At 38.6% G+C, this 18,614-nt stretch overlaps 1 long non-coding RNA gene and 1 pseudogene across 1 annotated transcript in view; both read right to left on the bottom strand.

The window, feature by feature from the left end:
• LOC131925720 (uncharacterized) overlaps positions 1–13,029 on the bottom strand; it is a 35,514-nt gene extending 22,485 nt beyond the window's left edge. Inside the window, exons 1-2 of the long non-coding RNA XR_009383321.1 lie at positions 12,852–13,029; positions 12,289–12,380 (exon numbers count right to left, since the gene is read on the bottom strand). This is a non-coding gene — a long non-coding RNA (uncharacterized LOC131925720). The remainder of the gene's footprint in view (positions 1–12,288; positions 12,381–12,851) is intronic.
• LOC131925709 (translation machinery-associated protein 7-like) lies at positions 5,028–5,221 on the bottom strand (annotated as a pseudogene).
• Positions 13,030–18,614: the final 5,585 nt, after the last annotated feature.

Below are 18,614 nucleotides of genomic sequence, written 5' to 3'. Positions count from 1 at the left end.
ACTTCTTGTCGCATTATTACAAACAGCATTTATGTGAATGAGTATTTAAGATTGAAATTTTGAATTATTTAGGATCTAATTCAAACTAGCACAACAAGTATTCATAGGCATCTTGGATAGAAGATGAGTTTTAAGACTCTTGATAATAAGTATCACCATTATGAAGAACTAATGAAAAAATTCCTGTATTTCTCAATTCCTTCAGAGCATGTCAGCTTTGGTGAAATTTCTAGCACTACCCCCAGTGCCTCCCAATCACTGCATACACTCTGTTACTCTGCACACACATCCAAAGGAAAACCACAGATTTTAACTAGGTAACTCGTGTGTTTCATCCATAAGTTTCTTCTACACATTTGCCTCCTAGTAAGCAATATAACTTTGAAAATTTTTCTGACAGATCCATTAGTTTCTTTTAAAATTTGTACTTTTTTAGTTTATGTGTATGAATGTTTTGCCTGCATGTATGTGTACCACTTCCATGCCTCATTGACTGCGATAGTCAATAGGGCATTGAGTTACTGAGACTCCATTCAGAGACAATTGTGAGCTGCCATGTGGTTGATAGTAATTGAACTTGGGTCCTCTGGAAGAATAGCCAGTGCTTTTAACCAGTGAGCCATCTCTCTAGGGCCATCATGCATGAGTAGATTTTTCACATGAAGGGTAAGATGTACGTCATTCTCTACAACTAGTACAATGGCTATATTCATACAACAAACTGTACTATATATAGCATTACTTTTGTGTCTCCAGGATTAGTCATGAGTAAAAAAAAAAAAATTATCTTCAGACAAAAATCATTTTTTGTCCTATTAGAAAAGAATGGTACCACTACTAACTTCAGTCAGAAGCTCTCACACTTTGTGTTCCCTGGCACATTTAGGAATTTATAAACATGTTCCCTAAACAATGTTAGTATTATTGCTTATTTTACTTTAATTGTATAAACAAACGTAACTCATACGAGGTAGGTTTCTGTAATTCTATTGTATGCTGGTAAGAAAGAAAAAGCAGCCAATAGATTTAATTAATGACACTGTAAACATCACATAGGTTTTCTTATTTTTCAGTTGTTCCCATGATAAACATTAAAATTCAATGTACTTGGTGATGGAAACCCCACAGATTGGCCAAAGCAACTCCTTCAGTTTCTCTATCTGCTGAGCTGGTAACACAAACACATTTTGTCAAGGGGGTCAGATACCAAGGAGTATTTCATCAGTGAGATTATGCTATCCCAGAGCCAGATGTTAGAAAGCTGTAACATTCAAAAAAATAGAGAAAGATCTGGTAAAATTCTATGATGCATCCATTTGAACCTGGCTTTAAAAATATTTATTTATTTTACATCCTTACTGTAGTTTCCCTCCCTTCTCTCCTCCCAGCTCTCCCTCCGGTTTCCCTCTGACTCCTCCCCCAATCCACTCCTTCTCAATCTACATTCAGAAAAGGGCAGACCTCCCATGGAGACATATCAAGGTGTAGCAAGACTAAGCACTTTGTCTTGTGTTAAGGCTGGACAAGGCAACACAATATAAGGAAAAGGATCCCAAGTGAATTCAGAAGAGTCAGAGGTAGCCCCAATTCCCACTGTTAGGTGTCCTACAAGAACATCAAGCTATACAACCATAACATATACGCAGAGGACCTAGGCCAATCCCATGCAGGTTCCCTGGTTGTCAGTTCAATCTCTGTGAGCTTATATGAGTCTAAGTTATTTGTTTCTGTGGGGTTTCTTATGATGTTCTTCACCCCTCTTGTGCCCATAATCCTTCCTCTCTCTCTTTAGAAGGATTGCCCAGGCTTGGCTTAAAGTTTGACGATGTATCTCTGTATCTGTTTCCATCACTTCCCAGATGAAGTTTCTCTGATGACATTTTGGCTAGGCACCAACTTATGAGTATAGCACATAGACATCATTAGATTGACATTTTTTCTCCAGTCATATTTGGTTCTATTCTAGGTCTCTAGACTATCCAGGCTCTGGGCCCTGGTACTCCAGGCAGTGTTGGGGGTGAGCCCACTCTGTGGCATGGATCTGAGGCTAGACCAGTCATTGGTTGGCCACTTCTGCAGTCTCTGTACCACCCTTACCCCAGCACATCATATAGGCACGTAGAAGGTTATATGTCTAGGTTGGTGTCATAATTCTTCCACTGGAAATCTTGCCTGGTCATAGGAGATGGACAATTTAGGTTAGGTATCCACTATTCCTAAGAGTCTTATCTAGGGTCATTCTTGTAGATTTCTGGGAGTTTCCCTTGTATCTCACCCTGAAATGCCCCCTTTCCATTAATCTCTATCAGGACTCTCCCCCCACACCCCTTCCCCACCTGATCCCTCATGTTCTCACAACCACTCCAAGTCTATCCAGGAGATTGCCTCTATTTCTCCTTCCCAGGGAGATCAGAGCATCCCCCCTTCAGCCTTCCTTGTTACCTAGCCTCTCTGTGTCTTTATATTGTAGCATGGTTATCCTTTACTTTACAGAAAATATCCAGTTACAAGTGAATGCATACCAGGTTTGTCTTTCTCAGTCTGAGTTACCTCACTCAAGATGATTTTTCTAGTTCCACCCATTTGTCTGCAAATTTCATGTCATTGTTTTTAACAGCTGAGTAGTACTCAATTGTGTAAATGTAGAACATTTTATTTATCTATTTTTTTGGTTGAGGGACATCTAGGTTGTTTCCAGGTTCTGGCTATTATGAATAAAGCTATGAACAAAATTGAGCAAATGTCCTCATGGCATAATTGAGCAGTCTTTGAGTATATGCCCAAGAGTGATATAGCTGAGTCTTGGGGTAGATAGATTCCCAATTTTCTGAGAAACTGCCACATTGATTTCCAAAGTGGCTGTACAAGAATGTGCTACCACCAGCAATGGAGCAGAGTTCCTCTTACATCCTTCCAATATAAGCTGCTACTTTTGTTTCTGATCTTAGCCATTGTGACAGGTGTAATATGTAATCTCAGTGTAATTTTGATTTGCATTTCCCTGATGGCTAAGGATATTGAGCATTTAAATGTTTCTCAGCCATTTGAGATTGTTCTTTTAAAAATTCTCTGTTTAGATTTCTGCCTCATTTTTTAAATTGGATTGCTTGGGGTTTTGATGTCTAGTTTCTGGAGTTCTTTATGAATTTTGGAAATCAGCCCTCTGTCAGATGTGGGATTGTTGAAGATCTTGTCCAATTCTGTAATGTGTCATTTTGATATATTAAAGGTATCCTTTGACTTACAGAAGCTTTTCAGTTTCATGGGGTCTCATTTATTGTTGACTTTAGTGCCTGCAATACTGGTGTTCTATTCAGGAAGTTGTCTCCTGTACAAATGTATTCAAGGCTATTCCCCACATTATCTCTTATTGAGTTCAGTGTATTTGGATTTACATTGAGATTTTTATCCACTTGGACTTGAGTTTTGTGCAGGGCAATAGATATGGATCTATTTGCATTCTCCTATATGCAAATATCCAGTTATACTGACACTATTTGTTGAAGATACATTCTTTTTTCCACTGTATACATTTGGCTTATTTGTTTAAAAAAAAAAAAAAACAGGTATCCTTAGGTGAGTAGATTTAGGTCTGGGTCTTCTATTCTATTTTCTTAATTCACCTGCCTCATTTTATACCAATACCATGGTGTTTTTATTACCACAGCTTTATAGTAAATCTTGAAATCAGGAATGATAATGTCCCCAGAAGTTCTTATATTATACAGGATTGTTTTAACTCTCCTGGGGTTTTTTTTCTTTTTTTTTCTTTTTTTTTTTTGGTTTTTCAAGACAGGGTTTCTCTGTGTAGCTTTGCGCCTCTCCTGGAACTCACTTGGTAACCCAGGCTGGCCTAGAACTCACAGAGATCCGCCTGGCTCTGCCTCCCAAGTGCTGGGATTAAAGGCATGCGCCACCACCGCCCGGCCAGGTTTTTGTTTTTCTACATGAAGTTGAGTTATTTCAAGGTCTGTAAAGAATGGTATTGGGGTTTTAATGAGGATTTGCATTGAATTTGTACATTACTTTTGGTAAGATGGCTATTTTTCCTATATTAATATTACTGATCCATGAGCATGAGAGATCTTTCCATCTTCTGATATCTTCTCCAATTTCTTTATTCAAAGATTTGAAGTTCTTGTCATACAGGTCTTTCACTTTCCTGGTTAGAGTTACACCAAGATATTTATATTATTTGTGGCTATTGTGAAGATTTTTCCCCTAATTTCTTTTTCAGCCCCTTTATCATATGTGTACAAGAGAGTTATTGATTTTCTTTTTAGTAAATCTTGTATCCAGCCACATCACTAAAGGTGTTTATCAGCTCTAGGAGATCTCTGTCAGAATTTTTGGGGTTGTTTATGTATACTATCACATCATCTGGGAATAATAATATTTTGAATTCTTCCTTTCCAATTTGTATTCCCTTTGATTTTGTTTATCTTATTGCTCTAGCTAGAACTTCGTGTACTATATTCAATAGATAAGGAGAGAGGACAGACAGCCTTGTCTTGTTCCTGATTTTAGTGGAATTGCTTTGAGTTTCTCTCCATTTAAATTGATGTTGCCTGTCAGGTGGCCGTATATTGTTTTTATTACATTTATGTATGTCCTTTGTATTTCTGATCTCTCCAAGACTTATCATGAAGGGGTGCTGCATTTTGTTAAGGGATTTTTCAGTACCTAATTGAGATAATTGTTTTGTTTTCTGCTTTTTGATTGTTTATGTGTTGGATTACATTGATTTTCATATACTGAAACCTACTTGATCATGGTGTATGATATTTTTTATAGGTTCTTGGATTCAGTTGATGATGATTTTATTGAGTATTTTTGCATCAACGTTCTTTTTTGCCATTGTATTATTTATTATTATAATTTTTTTACAAAAGTTTATTATAATGTACAACAGGCTCCAGGGTAACACTTCATTCTAGCTGTAGGTGGCAAAGATGTTATGGCAGGGAATCCAGATGTTTAAATAGGAATGGAAGAGGGCCACTGTCATCTCAAATATGAGGAACAGCTTACTTTTTGCCAGATTTCTTAATTCCACTGTGGCCAGGGTTCCCTTGCCTGCGGCCTTGGCTTTTAGCTCCTCGAGATTCTTCTGCTTCTCTTTCTGTTTCTGCTTGAAAGCCTTCTCTTCCTCGTCCATCTCCTTGGCCTGCTTCTTAGGCTGTTTCAGGGGCTTCTTTTTGCCACCTTCACGGCAAGACATGGTGCCTACAGACAGCCCCTTCACCAGACCTGCATCAATGTTCTTGAGGGAAATTGGTCTGTAATTTTCTTTCTTTGTTGAATTTTTGTGTGGTTTGGGTATCAGGGTAACTATGGCCTCATTAATAAATTAACAACGTTCCTTCTGTTTCTATTGTGTGAAATAATTTGAGAAGTATCTTTATTAGCTCTTCTTTGAAAGTCTGGTAGAATTCTGCCTTAAACAGTCAGGCTGTGGGATTTTTTTGGTTGGGAGATTTTAATGAACTCTTCTATTTCTTTAGGGGTTATAGGTCAATTCAAAATGTTTTCTGATATTGATTTAACTTTGGCAAGTAGTATCTAGCAAGAAAAATTGTCCATTTCTTTTAGATATTCCAATTTTGTGGCATATAGGTTTTTTAAATAATACCTAATGATTCTAAATAATACCTTGATGTCTGTTTTATGTGCCCTTTTTCTTTTTGATTTTGTTAATTTGGATATTCTCTCTCTGCCTTTTGGTTAGTTTAGATAAGGGTTTGTCTATCTTGTTGATTTTCTCAAAGAACCAACTCTTTGTTTCATTGGAAGAAAGGGGAATTCAATACTAAACTCTCAACAATGGATAGATCATCGAGACAAAAACTAAACAGAGAAATACTGGAGGTAACAAATGTTATAAACCAAATGGACCTAACAGATATCTACAGAACATGTAACACAAACACAGAAGAATACACTTTCTTCTCAGCACTTCAAGGAACGTTCTCTGAAATTTTTTCTTTTTGTGTCTGTATTTTCTCTTTGTGTCTGTGTTATTGATTTCAGCCCCCCATTTGATTATTCCTGCCTCTACTTCTCTTGGGTGTATTTGCTTCTTTTGTTCTAGAGTGTTCAAGTTTGCTATTAAGTCAGTAATATGAGATCTCTCCAAATTCTTTATGAAGATACTTAGTGCTCTGAACTTTACTTTTAACACTGCATTCATTGTGTCCCCATAAGTTTGAGTACATTGTGCATTCATTTTCATTGGATTCTAGGAAGTCTTTAATTTCTTTCTTCTTTCTTCCTTGACCCACTGGTAAGTCAGTGGTGAGTTGTTCAGTTTCCATGAGTTTATAAGCTTTTTGTTAGTTCTGTTGTTGTTGAAATCCAATTTTAATACATGGTGATTTGATAATATACAGGGGGTTGTTTCAATTTTCTTGTGTCTATTGAGTCTTGCTTTGTGACCAAGTTTGTGTTAAATTTCAGAGAACGTTCCTTGAAGTGCTGAGAAGAAAGTGTATTCTTCTGTGTTTGTGTTACATGTTCTGTAGATATCTGTTAGGTCCATTTGGTTTATAACGTTTGTTACCTCCAGTATTTCTCTGTTTAGTTTTTGTCTCCATGATCTATCCATTGTTGAGAGTTTAGTATTGAATTCCCCACTTTCAATGTGTGAGGTTCAATGTGTGATTTAAGCTTTAGTAGTGTTTCCTTTACAAACATAGGTGCCTGTTGTGTTTGTGGCATAGATGTTGAGAATTGAGACATCATCTTGGTGGATTTTTCCTTTGATGCATATGAAGTGTCCTTCCCCATCTCTTTTGATTGATTTTGGTTGGAAGTCTGTTTTGTTAGATATTAACATCAGCTTACTTTTTGGAGCCATTTGCTTGGAAAATCTTTTCACAATCCTTTAATCCGAGGTAAAGGCTATCTTTGTTGTTGAGGTGTGTTTCTTCTATGCCACAGAAAGATGGATCTTGTTTTCACCTCCGTTCTGTTACTATGTGTCCTTTTATTAGGGAATTGACTCCATTGATTTGGAGAGATATCAATGACCAATGAGTATTAATTCCTTTTATTTTGGTGGTGGTGGTGGTGGTGATCGTGTGCGTGTGCATGTGCCCTCTCATGTGTGCATGTGTGTTTCCATTCTTTGGGTTTTGCTGATGTGAGATTATTATATTTTATGGGCATAGTTAAACTACTTAGGTTGGAGATTTCCTTCTAGTACCTTCTGTAGGGCTGGATTTGTGGATAGAGATTGTTTAAATTTGACTTTGTTATGGAACATTTTGTTTTATCTACTTATAGTGACTGAAAGATTTGCTGGATATAATAGTCTGGGCTAGCATCTGTGGTTTTTTAGTCTTAAAGACATCTGTCCACACCCTTATAACTTTTATAATCACCATTGAGAAGTCAGATGTTTCTAATAGGTCTTCCTTTATATTTTACTTTGCCTTTCCCATTGCAGCTTTTAATATTCTTTGTTTTGTACATTTAGTGTTCTGATTATTATGTGGTGGGGGACTTTCTTTTCTGGTCCCATCTATTTGGTATTCTGCAAGCTTCTTGTACGCTTATAGGTGTGTCCTTACTAAGGTTAGGGAAATTTTCTTCTATAATTTTGTTGAAGATATTTTCTGCTTCTTTGAGCTGGGAATCTTATTATTATTATATTCTTACTATTCTTTTTTTTTTTTTTTGGTTTTTCAAGACAGGGTTTCTCTGTGTAGCTTTGCGCCTTTCCTGGGACTCACTTGGTAGCCCAGGCTGGCCTCAAACTCACAGAGATCCGCCTGGTGCTGCCTCCCGAGTGCTGGGATTAAAGGCATGCGCCACCACTGCCCGGCCCTATTTTTACTATTCTTATGTTTGGTCTTTTCATATTGCCCCAGATTCCTGGGCATTTAGTGTCAGGAACTTTTTAGATTGAACATTTTCTTTGACAGATATATCAATTTCTTCTCTCATATTGTCAATGCCTGAAATTTTCTTTCAGCTCTTGTATTCTGTTGGTGATTCTTGCATCTGTAGCTTCTGTTTGCTTACTTAAACTTTCCGTTTCCAGAATTCCCTCAGCTTCTGTTTTCTTTCTTTTTAAAATTTTTTATTCATTTTACATACCAAAGATTCCCTTCTTCCCTCCTCCTGGGGGAAGCTCAGCCATTAAAGGCTAGGCTCACAACCAAAAATATAACAGTTTCTGTTTTCTTTATTGCTTCTGTTTCCATTTTCAGTTCTTGAACAGTTTTTTGTTTTGTTTTGTTTTATTTTTTGTTTTTGAGACAGGGTTTCTCTGTGTAGCTTTGCTCTTTTCCTGGAACTTACTCTGTAACCCAGGCTGGCCTTGAACTCACAGAGATCTGCCTGCCTCTGCCTCTGCCTCTGCCTCCCGAGTGCTGGGATTAATAGTATGCACCACCACCACCCGGCCTTAGTAAACTGTATTTTTTTTTTACATTCATTAAGAGATTTATTGATTTCCTCCATTTTTTATTGTCTTTTCCTTCATTTCCCTAAGAGATTTACTCATTTCCTCTTCAAGGACCTGTATCATCTTCAAAAGGTTGGTTTTAAGGTTATTTTCTTGTGCATTGGCTGTATTGGAATATTCAGGGCTTGCTGTAGTGGGATGGCTATGCTCTGGTTGTGCCACATTGCCCTAGCTACTGTTTTTTGTGTTCTTACACTTCCATTTAGGTATTTTGATTTGGAATGATTATACGTCTAGGTGCCAATTTCTGGATTTGTCTTTGTTAGATGGGTGTTTTCTTCCTTGGTTTCTGTTTCCTCTTTGGTCTTCTGGCCTCCCTGAACTGTGGTTGAGTAGAAGTTTTTCACCTACAATTGGAGCTGTATTGGGGTGATTGCATGGATGGCCTGTGGTCCATCAGGGGATTATTGCTCACATTTAGTGCTAGAGTTTTGGCTTTGTGTGTGTTCTCTGATCTGGCTAGGGGTTCAGGATAGTGGCTTGGCTTCTGGTGGGGTAGGAGGCCTCTGCCTGGTTTTCAGGGAGTTAGCCTGCTCTCTGAGGTGTGGGCCAGGATATGGTGATGAAGAGAGAAGGGACAGTTGGAGTTATGCCAGTCGAGTTTGACCATGCATGAGTTGCAGTCTTTACTGGGGTTCAGGGTGCTGTCCTGGCCTCTGGTGGAGTAGGGGGCTTCCTCCAGAGGTGTAGGAACTTTGCTTTCTTTAAAGTTGAGGTATTTTAATTATTTTTTCTGTCTCTGTTAATTGTTATGTGTCTGTTTAAATTGTTTACTTCATTTAATTTAATTTTGGTAGATAACATATATATTGAGGAATCAATCCATTCCTTTTAGAATGTTGAAGATTTTGAAGCCCTACTTTTAGTGGAGGAACTTTTAGTAGCTTATTTCAGAAGGGTGAATCACTTTTCTTCAGGGATGTAGTCACGAGTAAGTGATCAAGAAGACAGTAAATAACCTCATGTCCAAGCTCATGCCAGCTACCCTGATGAAACTCAATGAGTCATAAAAAAGATATGAAAGTAGGATAAGAACCTGTTGGGAAAAACAGTGTCTGGAGGGAGTGTGAAAGGGATGAGAGAGTACTGGGGGAATTGATATTACCAAGTGTGTTATATGAAGGAATTAAATGGTTAATGAAAAATTACAAAGTGTTTAAAAAGAGAAAGTTAAAGATGGCAGAAACATGAATGAATGCCGAGGAAAAGTCAGGCCAAGACAATTGGTGACCATCTTTCTCAGTCTGTTAGTCTATGATTTATGAAGAAAATCACAACCATATTTGATCTGTACATTTTCTGATTATATTCCAATGACAAATTTCTTCCCTTCTCCAACATTTCCCTCAAACTCAAATTGGGGCCCTTCTAGCTGTCATGAACTTTCTGTTCAAAGATACTCTAGTGTCTTCCCATTACCCGGACCCAGGAAAACAACTTATGTTTTTTTGAGAATGATCTTGCTGCTTCCCCATATTTCCCCCAGGAGTTGTGCTACTCCAGGATAATGACTTCTGAGATGCTTCCCTTAACGACACAGATACTGCCTTTTAGTAATTTAGGTAAATATAAAACAATACCATTACTTGAGGTCTTATCAATCTTGGTGTTATTTGTCCCTCATGTCTTCTCCTTCTGTACAGACCTCCCTCCCTCTTCCACACTTCGAGGCCACTAACTGTTATTCCATCTTTCACTTTATATCACCTCTCTCCTATCATTCCCTTCCCACTCCACTTCCACACTCCTTTTATAGTTCTTTTATACTTTCTTGGATTTTTGTGGTTACTCTGTGTTGTATATTCACATCTGAAGACTTGGAGCTATGAACCACAGATGAGAAAACATGTGGCATTTGTCTTTCTGGGTCTGGGTTACCTCACACAATATAATCTTTCTAGGACCATTCATTTACCTGAAAATTTCATGATTTCATTTTTCTTTGCAGCTGAGTATAATCCATTGTGTATATACAGCACATTTTCATTATCCATTTATCAGTTGAAGAACATCAAACATCTAGGCTGTTTGCTTTATTAATAATAGAGCACAATGAATATGGATGAACCATAAACCGGTAGAGCAGGATATAGTATTCTTTGGATGTATGCTCAAGAGTGCAATACTTAGAGCAAATGGTAAATCTATTTCTAGCCTTTTGAGAAACCTCCCCACTGATATTTGTAGTGATTGTATTCACCACAAACAGTGAATAGGTGTTTCCCTTTCCACACATATTCTTTACAGTGTCTGTTGTATTTGTTTTCTTAATTTTAGCCATTCTGGTTGAAGTAAGATAGAATTTTAAAGTAGGTTTAATTTGCATTTCCCTGGTTGCTAAAGATGGCACTTTTTCAAAAAAGCATTTATTTCTTAACAATTTGCATTTTTTGAGAACTCTCTGTTTAGTTTCATGCCCCATTTTTAATCATGTTGTTATCTTAGTTGGGGTTACTATTGCTGAGATGAAATATTATGAACAAATAACTTGGGAAGAAAGGGTTTATTTGGCTAATGCTTCTACAACACCTTGTTGTTCTAAATTTTTTGCCTCTTCCCTCAACCAGCTTTTCCACTGTAGCTGCTGGCTATATTCTAGAACAGCTGAAATTAACTGATGCTAGTCATCTGGGATGATTCTATGTGAGGTAGACCATGAGTTTAACATCTGTCTTATGTATGTGGAGTGTATCCCATAGGTAACTACTGCTTCCTTTATATTTTTAAAGTCCCTTGTTGAAATTGGTTGTAATGTATATGTATTATATGGCTCGGGGTGTGTGTCATCCGCTGGCTTCTCATGGATGATAACAGAATAAGCCATTGTGTGAGAGCCATTTGGAGATGTTACAACTTCTATGGTCTTGCCCTTCTGCTTATTAGGTCCCTTGTCATGTTTACTGAGAGTTTCTTCTAAGGCTTGCAAACGAGCACCTAGGGTCTATTCTAGGGAGTGAACCTCCTCTCTGGCAAGGGACTCCAGATTTCTCATGGAATCATAGAAGTTTTTATGTTCCTCAGAAACACATGATTCCATGGACCTTATCTTATCAATTAATGATAATCTTTCTTCCTTATATAGTGTCTGGAGAGTTAGTGTTCTGTCCATTAAATATTCACATTTATTATCAATAAGATCAATTTTTGGTACAAGCCTGTTTTGTAAATCCTGATCAGAGGATTCCAGTGAAAGAATCTTTTTCTGTACGCTTTCATTGCTATCTCTTAAAGCAGATTCCAGAGAGAGAATCTTTTTCTGTACACTTTCATTGCTATCTCTTAAAGCAGATTCCAGAGAAAGAATCTTTTTCTGTAAGCCTTCATTGCTCTCGTTTAAAGCAGATTCTAGAGAGAGAATCTTTTTCTGTAAGCCTTCATTGCTATCTTTGAAAGCCTGTAAATCCTGGCTAGCAGATTCCAGAGAGAGAATCTTTTTCTGTAAGCCTTCATTGCTATCTTTTAAAGCCTGTAAATCCTGGTTAGCAGATTCCAGAGAAAGAATCTTTTTCTGTAAGCCTTCATTGCTATTTTTTAAATCCTGTATCAGTCCCAATAATGACTTATCTTTGTTCTTGTTATTAAACCAGTGTTTGAACACTGTGTGAATTATTACGATGAATGCCAAAATGGTACAGGCCAGATATGACTTAGGAAGGTCGTATATTTCCAGGAAGATGTCATTCATTATACAGGCAAAAAGGTTTTCAAATTCTTGTGAGGTAATGTTGTCGGCCATGTTACAAGAATTACTCAAAATTTGTTAGTCAATTTTAAGGTGTAAAATTATCAAGTACTTTTACTTGAAACAATATGCTTACCTTTCGTGGTTTTCGAGGGTGTAGTAGCACTTTTCAGCGTTGGTACAGCTCCAAAGCAGGGCCTGCTGGTGATCTTGGCTGACTGCAGCTAGCTGGAGTCAAGATGGCGGGAGTTGGAGCCGGTGCCAGCACTCAGGAAGCCAGGGAGTGCCTCCTGAGTGCTGGCATTAAAGGCATGTGCCACCACCGCCTTGCCCTACCCAGCTCTAAGCTGCAAAGCAGGGCCTGCTTGTGATCTTGGCTGACTGCAGCTTGCTGGAGTCAAGATGGCGGTTGCTGGCACTCAGGAAGCCGGGAAGTGCCTCTTTCACTGGTCTCGGGGCTAAGCTAGGGAACTGAGACCAGACTAGCTGCTCCCTTTTTCGGGAATGGAACCATGTAGGCGTTCCCTGGTTATATGGAACTTTGCAGGCGGGTTTAGGTACCCGCTAGCCGGGGAGGAGGCTGAGGGTGGGAGCCACCCAGGCCTTTGGAATTTGCCCCACGTGAGCGCCAGATATTGGTGTAATTATTATGGCCACTCCACGTAGTTAAAAGGAGATTTATTTAATGGCGTAACTTACAAGTTAAGGGATAGGTAGGTCGCGGGGTCTGGGGAAGGTGTATCGCAGTCCAGCGGTGTTCTCTGGAGCTCTGCTTGGCCCACCTTCACTGTCCAAGGTCCCAGAACCAAGTGAGAGCACCGCCCATCCAGATCTCAGGCCTCCAGGCGCCTCCCATGGCCCCGCCTTGTAGGCGTGACGGTTGCCAAAGTCTCAATGGGGGTTGGAACTTCAAGATCAAAGCTGGAATGGCTACCCACTACAGGCTGCCACCTCAGTCAATTAATATTTTTATCACAGAAGCTCTTTAATTATATGGGGTTCCATTTGTCCATTACTGGTTCTATTTCTTGCTTAACTGGTGTCCTACTAGAAAGTCCTCACCCAAGCCTATATCCTGAAGTGTACCCCCTGCTTCTTTCCCTAGATGTTTTAGAGTTTAAGGCATAACAGTGAGGTCTTTGATCTATATGGAATTTATTTGGGGACAGGATGAGAGAGAAGGATCAAATTTCATTCTTCTCCATATAGACATCCCCTTTCCCCAGAACCATTTTTTGAAGATGCTGTCTTTTTACTAATGTATATTTTTGGCATCTTTGTAAAGAAAAAAAAAAGATGTCTGTGAGAGCATGGACATCTGTACGGGTTTTAAATTCTTTTCCATTAGTAAATGTACCTTGTTTTGTGTCAGTACCATGCAATTTTTATTACTGTGGCTTTGTAAAAGTATAACATAAAACCATGGATTATGATACCTCCAGAGGTATTTCTATTGCTTAGGATTTTTCCTATCCTCAATCTTTTGTGTTTCCATATGAATTTTAAGATTGTTATGCTCCGTGTCTATGAGGAACTGTGAAGACTTTTTATGACAATTACATTGACTTTGTAGATAACTTTAAGCAATACGGACATTTTCACAATATGAATCCTATCAATCCATGCACCTGGAAGTTCTTTTTATCATCTTATATCTTCTTTAATTTCTTTCCTTGCTGTTTTAAAGTTTTCTTTGTATGGTTCTTTCATTTCCTTAGTTCAGTTTATTTCAAGATATTTTATTTAAGCAACTGTGACTAGAATTGTTTCTCTAATTTCATTCTCAGTATGTTTGACTTTGGCATATATAAAGGCTACTGGTTGTAGTATATTAATATGGTAGCATGCCACTTTGCTTAAGGTGTTTATCAGCTCTAGGAGTTTCCTGGTACAGTCTTTGGAGTCTCTTATATATGGTCATGTCATCTACAAACAGGATTGCTTGTCTTCTTCTTTTCCTGTTTGTATATTTTTAAATTTTGCTGTGTTTCATTGTTCTAGTTAAAATTTATTATGTTTAAATGCATGACCTTTGTCCATAGTATCTTTCTTAAGCCTCAAGGAGCCTCATGGGAGTGGGAGCAGAAAGGTTGTGAGAGCCAGTGATTGAGGAGTACTGGGATGAAACAGTGTGCTTCAGATATGACAGGGCTGCTACATTCTAGACTGATGTGGAACCCTGGAAACATACAGAATAAATGGCAGAGACACCCAGCCAGGGCAACATTCACATGCTACAAGAAGAGACCAGAGGATAGTGGAAATGACTCTCAGCTCCATCATGAACCTCTTGAGGTCATCTTCTTACAAAGGAATTTTAGAGCAAACACAGGAATATTTCTGCTATGATGGGAGTTAATCTCTATTTTGTTTGCCCAGAGTGCTGACCTCCAGCACAGCAACAGGTGACACTGTATCCCTTGAAATATGAGCAGTTCAGCTGAAGAATAAGTTTTTTAATTTAAACAAAATTAAATTTTTTCCTAAAAAAAAAAAAAGCCCAATTTAGCATCTATTCCACATTGCTGCAGATACAGATGGCTACATGTGGAAATGTCAATCATGGTGGACTGAGCTACAGCTTAATGCCATTGATATCATGACAGATAAATTGAGTGCTTTAAAATCATTCATTTAGGAGAAAATATTGGCATGTGTGAGGTCTGAGTTGAGTAATTGTCATCCCATTAAAGAATGCACAACAATTTTATGAGATAGAAGACAAAAGTCCATCAAAGACTAGAAACTTGTTGACACAGGTTCTCCTGTTGAAGGTGGCATTGTTCTGGAATCAGCATAGCTGGTGTTGGAGTTGCTTGTGTTTCATTTCTCAACTTCCTATTTTTCTAGCCTGATCCATGCATCAAGTTCCCAGTGATACCATGTGATATAAGACTGTCATCATGCATCCTCGCATTTGAAACTATTCTCTCCATAGCTGCCAATTGTTCACTGTTTTTGCATTCACGGTTTCTATTTTTTCCATATAAAAACTGACTTTTCATTATAAAACAATGAAAATTTGGAAAAGTAGGAAATTTCCATAACAATACCAAAAGCTAGTCTTTTTCTTTACTGTTGGTTTATTTTTATTGACAAATTTACAATCCTTTGCAAACCTTGCAGTCATATACATCACCAATGTTTTCTCATAGTCTCCAGAAACACACATATTTATGACAGCTACATGGTTATCATCCACAACTCTTCCTTTTCTCAGTTATGATACTGAGAACTTCTTGTTTTGGGAAACTCCATTCTAAGGAGTTAATGATAATGTATAATTCCTGTTCCACACATGGTCAGTGGTCACTCCAAATGATGCTTTCAAAACTACCTATGAAATGTAAAGCAAAAGAAATGTACATGCCAATACTTTTCAAAATTATTTTTTGTTTTCAGTACATCACAACTGCTGTTTCCCCTGCTGCAACTCCTCCCAGCCCCCACCACCACCTCCCTTCTCCCCCACATCCACTCTTCTTCCATTCTCCTGCAGAAAAGAGCAGACCTCTCAGGGATATCCACTAAACACAGTATAACAATATACAATAAGACTAGGCACAAACCCTCATATCAGGGCTGGGCAAGGCAACACAGTAGGAGCAAAAGGGTCCCAAGAGCAGACAAAAGAGTCAAAGGTACCCCCATTCTCACCATTAGGAGTCCCACAAAAACACCAAACTAACAACCATAAAATATGTGCAGAGGACCTAGTAGAAGCCTATGCATGCTTCTTGACTGCCTCTTCAATCTCTGTAAGCCACTGTGAGTCCTATTTAGTTGACATCTATGACCTGAGTTCTCCAAGTGTCCGAGATCTCTCTGGCTTCTACAATTATCCTCTCCCCTTTTCCACAGGGTTCCTCAACCTCCAAGGGGAATGACCCAATTTGGGCTCTCTGTGCCTGCTCCCATCAGCCTGGTTCCTGGTTATCCAAGAAGTCTCAGACATGGGCTCCCTATCTTGGCATGGATCTAAAATTAGACTGGTCACTGGTTGAACTCTCCCTCAACTCTGTACCTCCCTTGATCCAGCATATCTTTCAGGTGAGAGAGATTCTAGATCAAAAGTTTTGTTGCTAGTTTGGTGTCCCAGTCACACTACTAGAAGCCATGCTTTGTTACAGAGGATGGCCAGCCCAGGCTCGGAATGATCCATTACTAGGAGTACTCACTAGAGTGACCCTTGTAGAATCCTGGAAGTTTCTATTGCACTAGGTTTCTACATTGACCCCCAAAATGTCCTCCCAATATTGTCTCCCTCTTCCCCCTCACCTAATCCCATCTGTTTTTATTTTCACCTGCCCCCAGTCCACTGCCAATATCTATTCTATTTCCCCTTTCCAAGGAGAACCATACGTCTAACTTTGAGCTCTCCTTCTTAGTTACCTTTCTGAGTCTGTGGATTGTAGCATGATTAGCTGTTACTTAGCAGCTAATATCCAGTTATAAGTGAGTACATAACATGTTTAGCTTTCTGTGGCTGGGTTAACTCACTCATGATGATTTTTTTCTAGTTCCATTCAAGTGAAAATTTCAAGATGCCATTTTTTAGCAACCGAGTAATACTTTTAACAACTGAGTAAAAATTGTATAAATATACCACAATTTCTTTATCCATTTTTTGGCTGAGGGACATTCAAGTTGTTTCCAGTTTATGGCTATTATAAAAAAGGATGATGCTGTGGGATGGTCTGTATGTCAAGTGTGTTGCTGATTGGTCAGTAAATAAATCACTGATTGGCCATTGGCTAGGCAGGAAGTATAGGCGGGACAAGGAAAAGAATGCTGGGAAGTGGAAGGCTGAGAGGGAGACACTGCGAGCCGCCATCAGGACAAGGAAGATGTAAGGTACCAGTAAGCCATGAGCCATGTGGCAAAGTAAAGATTAATAGAAATGGGCTAAATATAAGAGTAAGAGCTAGACAATAACAGGCCTGAGCTAATGGCCAAGCAGTTTAAATAATGTAAGAGTCTGTATGTTTATTTTATAAATGGGCTCTGGGACTGGCGGGACTTGGTGGCGGGAGCTGGAGAGAAATTCTCCAGCCTGAGAGAGATTTGCCCTGACCGTGGGCCAGGCAGGAAAACTCTAGCAACAAATGGCGTCCAACGTGGTGGCAAGAGTTTCCACCTAAAAACTTAGAAAAAAGATTCTAAAACGGACCTAAAAACAGCTTCCTAATTGTCTCTCTCAAATAAGCGGCAGCTGCCGGTTTGAGCTACTGGCGGGTTCCTAGCGTGCGCTCTCGACCTGCAGTATGGTGGGAATGAGGCCTCTGCAAGTAGCACATTAAACTATGTGGTGAATTTAGCCTTTGCTAGTACAAAACAAAAAAAGAGGTTTCTGGGCTACACGCTACTTTGGTAAAAGTGTAGACCCACTATTTCTGAGAGTCATGGCTCCCAGAGCTGGCGGAAAGCGGACCGCCGCCATGTTGGGAAGCTGAAGTGGGCGGAGCCAGCAGCCACTGCGCCATTTCAGGCTTAGAAGGCTGCAGTTTAAAAGGAATAGGCTCAAGCTAATATAAAAAAATAAGCCACGTAAAGATGACTACCACACAGAGAATCTGGATTATGTTCTCTTTGATATTCGTAACTGCAGAAAAACATTTGATTGTAAAAGCTGTTGAGTTATGCCAAAATGTATATTTTAAAGGTACCTTGACTTCAAAATTTGGATATAAGGATATGTTGCTTTGGAAAAGAGTCTCTGCTCTTGTTTCCACAGAAAGCCAGAGACTATGGATTTGTTCCAGATTAAGATACATCAGGTTTGACCAGCCCAGACCCCCTGAAAGGTCTCCAATGACACCATGGCCCAGATGATTCAACATTCAGAATGGTTTCAAGGCAACTGGCTCAGACGATACAGCCTCACGGACTACTCCATGATCCTAAAATTTTCTTTATGTCCCCATAAGATACAGCGCCCCCCTCCAGCAGGAAGTAATAAGAGAAGCTACGCCCAAATTCCCAAATATACCAAGCTGGCTTTAGAGATGGAATTGGCTCACTCCCCCTCTAAACCCAAACATATTACTCAAAAAAAAAAAAAATGGTTAAGAGATTCTTATGTCCCAAATCAGAAGAGCCCTCTGGTATGGGACAGAGAAAAAACAATATTTTTATTTAAAGCAGGTTGATTATAAATACAATCTCTTTCTAAAGAAAAAAAGGGGATAGTTTAGATATGATAGGATGAAAGGGTAGATTAATGAACCTACTTTTAAAGAGTAACAACTTGTTTAAAATGTTTTACATTGCTATAGATTTTAGTTTATTGATACAAATTTAAACTTAATTTTGTTATACTGTATATATATTTCTATTCTTGTTTGAGGTATTATGTTTATGTAACTCATTTAAAATTGTAATGGATAATTAAAAAATAGATTAATAGTTAGTCATCTATGATAATATTTGTAGCCATGTTAGTTAAGTCTTCTAAGTATACAT

The sequence above is a fragment of the Peromyscus eremicus genome, chromosome 1 (genome assembly GCF_949786415.1).
Source record: "Peromyscus eremicus chromosome 1, PerEre_H2_v1, whole genome shotgun sequence".
In the NCBI taxonomy this organism is placed as follows: domain Eukaryota; kingdom Metazoa; phylum Chordata; class Mammalia; order Rodentia; family Cricetidae; genus Peromyscus; species Peromyscus eremicus.
This window is presented reverse-complemented; position numbering and strand designations above follow the sequence as displayed.